General features: G+C 31.4%; 1 protein-coding gene across 4 annotated transcripts in view; it reads left to right on the forward strand.

Moving 5' to 3' along the window:
* The window catches only part of LOC124810849 (uncharacterized), a 2,563-nt gene extending 2,041 nt beyond the window's left edge, over positions 1-522 (forward strand). For all 4 annotated transcript variants that reach the window (XM_065805215.1, XM_065805216.1, XM_065805217.1 and 1 more), the window contains 2 exons: positions 1-21; positions 109-522. The exon at positions 1-21 is cut by the window's left edge. The gene's annotated coding sequence lies outside the window, so the exon portion shown is untranslated. The remainder of the gene's footprint in view (positions 22-108) is intronic.
* The last annotated feature ends 5,748 nt before the right edge of the window (positions 523-6,270 follow it).

Genomic DNA, 6,270 nt, shown 5'->3' on the forward strand with positions numbered 1-6,270 from the left:
ACACAAGAGTACTGTTCAGAGGTACAGTTAAATATAATTAACTTGCTTTAAATTGGCTTTGTATTAATATACTATTATTATTATCTATCTTATAGAATATTTTATTAGTTTCTAGGAAAGAAACTTACTGTGACCTGGAAAATACATATAATCACAGCTCACTTGCAACAATTTATTGAACTTACTGGTCATTCTCTTGGACGATACAATGAACAGGCATCTGAATCGGCTCATTCAAAAATGAAGCCAATAATTGAATGATTCAATGTTTCACAAACAAGCTCAAAGCACTCTCTTAGAAGCAGAAGAATTGCTGAATTGTTCAGCAGTACTAATTTATAGATAAAAAAATTCAAATATTTTGATATATGTTTATAAATTTAAAACATTGGATACAAATATTTTTTTTATTTGTTAGTATAAAAAAATCTTAGTTTTTTCTAACATTTGCATTTTGTAACATGAATAGTTAATCAGGTATATGAGTTAATATGGATAATAAGAATTGTCTTTTTAAAAGAATTTGACATTTTTTCTCTTCAAAAAAAAATTCCACTCTATTTTAAGGCCAATGCAACTTTTTTAATGTTTGAGATAACTAACTTCGAGATAAATTTTAGATAACTAAAAATTAACATTTTAAGATTATCAAAATATAATTGTCTGCAATACTGGATTAACTTTAACATCATTAGAAAATGTTAATATTGACTTTTTATAAGGAAAACCTTAACTTTACAACTCTCACCCCCTCCCCTTTTATAAAATAATATACAAAAGTTTAAAACGTTTTTTTTAAAAACGGCTACCTTTTGATTTTTAGGCTTCTAGATTCAGTATCCTGAAGAGTCACTGATAAAAGTTCCATAAAAATATTTGGGGAACTCTGACCTAAAACTTAAAACCTATTTTTGTCATATGTGTTCAGAAGGTTTAACAAAAAAATGGAGAAGAAGTGTTTATACTCTCTCTCTCTCTCTCTCTCTCTCTCTCTCTCTCTCTCTCTCTCTCTCTCTCTCTCTCTCTCTCTCTCTCTCTCTTTATATATATATATAAATATATATATATATAATATATATATATAATATATATATATATATATATATATATATATATATATATATATATATATATATATATATATATATATATATATATATATATATACAGTCACATCGGAAAAGAGTACAATAGCAACAGGTTACAAAAGTTTAATGATTAAGATTTTCTTTTAACCCTGAAAAAAAAATTGAATCCTCATATAAGCAAAAAATGCAAAAAAGATAAAAGGTTTATCTTGCTGAATAAATTTAAATTGAAAAATTTCTACGCTCAAAATTATTTTAAAAAAAGTTTAAAATTTGTAAACAAAAACAATTATCTAAAATTAAACAAATTACTCGTTGTCATTGATTAGTTTTTATAATGCCATTACCGTAGCCATTTTAAAAATTCTTCAAGAAATGTAATTGCACTGCGTTTGCGTATAATAACTTTCCTCTTACAAACGACCGTGATTATGATCTTTATATGGATTAGATTTTAGCACATCATTAAACGAACTGGTGTCTCCATCTCCTAAGTATTCTGTATAAATCAGGCCATAATTTAGCAACGATCGGGAAAAAAGTGTCAACAGCACCAGCTGATTCCATTTCACCTGAGGATTTTGTATGATTAATTTTGCAGATGTGGTTAAGTTTCCAAATTTAGTTATCAGAGGTACCATGTTTTTTTTCCCACATTTTGCAACCAAAGCAATGCCTTGACTTTGTTTCCACATCTAGACACTTGTCACCTGAAATGGCTGTAACTACTCCATGTAGTAAAGAATGGCCGCGTTTCTGCCACGTCCCATCAACAGAAATACGAGTGCATGGTATATCACTAACAGTGTCAATATGGACAACCTCTCCAGCAGCAGTTTTCATACTAAACTCAGCTACTATTTTGTAACAATCTTTAACAAATTTATTAAGTTGGATGAATGGACCTTTAGCTAAACATTTTAAGTTCATTACCGAAGAAAAGGTATCCATAGCACTAAAACCACATCCAATTTCACGAAATGCAACAACAGCTCGTATATTTATGTCAAAGGCTCTGCGACCCTGAATCTTTTTAATTTCCTTTGGTTTTGTTTCAGGAGATGTAGGCTTTAATCCAGTCACAATTGGAACATTTGACACTAATAAAGTGTGAATACCCTCGCCGTTTTAAGTTTCGTCATATAATATGATGTTACTACCACAATTTGGACACATTAATTCACAAAATATATTTTGAAGCATTTCAAAATGTACCGACATAAAAAAGTCATTATCAAGAGGATTTTTTACTATAGATGCAGACATTTCATTATTAATATTTAATTTGACTTGAACAAGTACCAAGAACAAATGAATCCCCAATGTTTTTTTTATTTGCAATTGCACCATTCCACTTTCTCTCTTTTTTAACTATGGAATTTTGTTTATTTGGCATTTTATTATTATTTAAAATCTAAAAAATATTATCTATATGTATGAAGACATATGCATATACTAATAAATACATAAAGGATGCACCAAATAAAATAGTAAACATATATATGAAGCTATAAAAGTATCACTACTATATAATACATTTCAATGTAACTTAAAATATACTTTTTAGAACTATATTTGAATAGAAGTGGATGTTTTACTTGAAAAAAAAAGACCATAATCATTTTGAACGGTAACAAAGGGCGTTGCTATGTAAATTTCCAAATATAGATAGTCTAAAAAGTTATCAAAACTGACATAAAAGGTGTGGTTGGTGATTTAATTTTTTTGGGAATGAAAGTATACATGGCATACATGATGCTGTTTTAATAATAAAATTTTTTTTCAAAAAAATCCTTTTTTCATCATTTTTTATAGGGCTACCACCTTGAGTAATTATCAATTTGCTTAGACATCATCACCTGGTAAAATAATAGTTTAAACAACTAAAAACCAAAAAATTTTTATTTAAACAGTTTTTATATGATTGATCTCAAAGCAAATAAAATTTATATCAAGAAAGGATCCAAAGGGGGCCCCTGAATTTAATATCTATTTAGAATGCGTAATATATACATATATATATATATATATATATATATATATATATATATATATATATATATATATATATATATATATATATATATATATATATATATATATATATATATTGTATATATTGTTGCTACGACCATCTTATCGCCTGCTGCTACAAGGGAGTGTTGCTCAGGGGCGCCGAGAGGGGGGCAAAAGAAATAGTTTGTCCCGGGCGGCAGATATCCAAGAGGCGCCCTGAAAGAAAGAAAAAAAAGGGGCCTTCATCTATAATATAGAGAAAATTTTTATAAATAAGACCGTTAATCAGGGTTACTGTCCCAGGTAGCGTGACGACTCTTGGCGGCCCTGATGTTGCTATGTTGACTATCTTTAGGCCTTCTGCGACAAGGGAGTGCTACTACATCAACTATCTTATACTCTGCTGCTACAAGGAAGTGCTGCTACATTAACTCAGGGTTTGGTTGGGTTTTGGGTTGCCAGTCTATCAAATAATTAAAAAAAAACTTTTTAAAAAAATTTTTTTAACTTTTTTCGGTCTTTAAAGCAATTTAAAAAATAAATAAATTTGACATTTTATTGGAAAAATTAAAAATTGCTAAGTAAGAATACAGGGGCGGATCCAGCATTTTTCGGTATTTAAGATATTTAATTTTTAGATATAGAGAAAACTCCAAACATTTATATATTATTTATATATATATGTTAATGCTTATGTCAAATAAGGATACTTTGCAAAAAGTTGTGATGTTTGGAGCCTAGGAACAAAAAAGCCCTAAAATTTGAGATGCCCATGTTCCAAACATGAGAGCAACATGTTGATAAAGAATTCTTTTTTTACTTTCCCTAAATAAATTAATATTCATCGATAAATTGTAAATTTCATAAAATAATCTCTTAGCGTTCAAAAATTATGAGCACAATTATGTATTGCTTCCGAACGGCTAGTAAACAATCGATTTCTAAATAGCATAATGCAAACAATCATCAAACGATCGCGTTTGTTAATTTGATTTCCAGTACATTTATAACTATGAAAATAAAGTTTAAGATTTCTTTTAACAAATTTTGCATTACCAGTTCTCACAGTGGTCGGTAACCCACGGCTCCGAGCTACATGTGGTTTTTTTTATCTAAACTCTGTGGCTCTTCAACATCTCCAAAATAAATTTGTTTTAATTTTACTGAATCAAATAAAAAATTTAATTCAATTTTTTTTTAAAAAGTTTTTCATGTGATGAAATAAATTTTATTAAAATAAATTACAAAGTTATATAACACTGTCGGCGTTTTATTCAAACGCAAGCTTCCCAGTCAGCAATTTAATCATAATTATATCATAATGATCTCATATTATGAGGTCTATGATATTAAACAATGAACTCATCATGAATGTGATATTATGCTCTGAGAAGTCCATGATATCACTTTGATATCAAATTGAAATCACACAATGGTGTCACCTTGAACGCAAATTTTGATATCACACTATGACATTCTAATGAGAATTATATTGTTTTTATCGTTTATTTGCAATTTTTAATAAAATTTTACACAGTAAAATTTAAATTGATTTAAATTTTATCTAGTAAAATTTTGATAAAATTAGCATAGAATATTAGCAAAATGTTACATATCGTCAGGTTAGAATTATTTTGTTCTAACTCCAAAATTGAAAAAAATGAGTTTATACCTTTTTCTCTTTTTTTGTTATATTTTCTTTCTAGCTATAATACTTTTAAGATTGAAAAAAAAAACTAAATAGTGTCAAATTAGGTGTAACCGATTGTTCTATGTGCAAAATAGCAATAGTTATTAATATTATTTTGTTCTATTTACAACGACCAATAAAATTGTTTATAAATCGCATTAAATAATACGTTCGTGTTTATTTCCTCTTAAAAATTTTAAAATGGCGGAAAATATAAATGTATGTCTTGGAGTAATAAACCAAAATACAGGTATTTTCTTATATATTCTAGTGCTAATCGGCTTTTTTAGTTATTAATAAAAATTCAGCAAATTATTTTAGTAGGAAATGTGTTATTATCTTATTAGAACCTCACGGATTCTGTTGTATATGTGACACATGCACTTATGTGTGTATGTACTAGGTTGTCCCATAAGTTCGCGGACACAAACATAATTTTTTTTATGACGTTTGACTCAAATCAATTAATGATTGATATTATTTTGTAGTATTTTTATTCCTCTTTAAAATGGTGTATCGCTTTTTGTAATTGTGATTTAAAAATGTGTCTTTTTAGTTCTAAAATGACGGACGAAAAATATGAGATTCGCGTACTTTTGCGTCACTATTGGAAAAAAGGACTGAGTTCAAGAGATGCAGCAGCTGAAATTTGCAATGTGAAAGGCGAGGGAATGGTCAAGAAAACCGCAGCGGCCAAATGGTTCAAGCGCTTTAACAACGGCGAAACCAGCCTTGCAGATCTACCCAGGTCAGGCCGTCCATCGGCAGTAAACAATGAGGCGCTGCGCGAGCTGGTGGAGCAGCAACCACAAACTAGCACCCGCAGATTGTTGGCAGAGCTCGGCCCTTCCAAGTCCACCATCGATCGCCACCTCCATCAAATCAGACTCGTCAATAGGCGCTGCCGAGAAGTTCCTCACGAATTGACGCTTGCGCAGCAAAAACGACGCGTCGACACCTGCACCCATCTGCTCGAAAACCCCAAGGACCTTCGTTTCTGGCGTCGAGTTGTTACTGGAGATGAAAAGTGGGTCTTCTTCCGTAACGCCAATAAGGCGAACGTTTGGATCCAGCCCGGCCAACCCGCTCTACAAGTCGCCAAACAGGATCGGTTCGTTCACAAGGTCATGTTGTGTGTTTGGTGGAATTTCGAGGGGATAATTCACTTTGAGCTTGTTCCAAATGGTCTTGCAGTGAACGCCGCACTCTACACTGAACAACTGGATCGTGTTTACGCCGCTCTCTCGGCTCGTTATCCTGCCTTGGTCAATCGAAAGCGCGCTCTCTTGCTACACGACAACGCTCCAGCACACACCGCCGTTCGCACCAAGGAAAAAATTTCGGAGTTGCCTGGAATTGAAGTTCTTCCTCATCCTGCATACAGTCCGGACCTTGCGCCATCCGACTACCACCTGTTCCGTTCGATGGCTCACTTTCTTCGCGGTAGGACCTTTGATTCTTTGGAGGAGGTCGAAA

This window comes from Hydra vulgaris, chromosome 09 (assembly GCF_038396675.1).
Source record: "Hydra vulgaris chromosome 09, alternate assembly HydraT2T_AEP".
Taxonomy (NCBI): Eukaryota; Metazoa; Cnidaria; class Hydrozoa; order Anthoathecata; family Hydridae; genus Hydra; species Hydra vulgaris.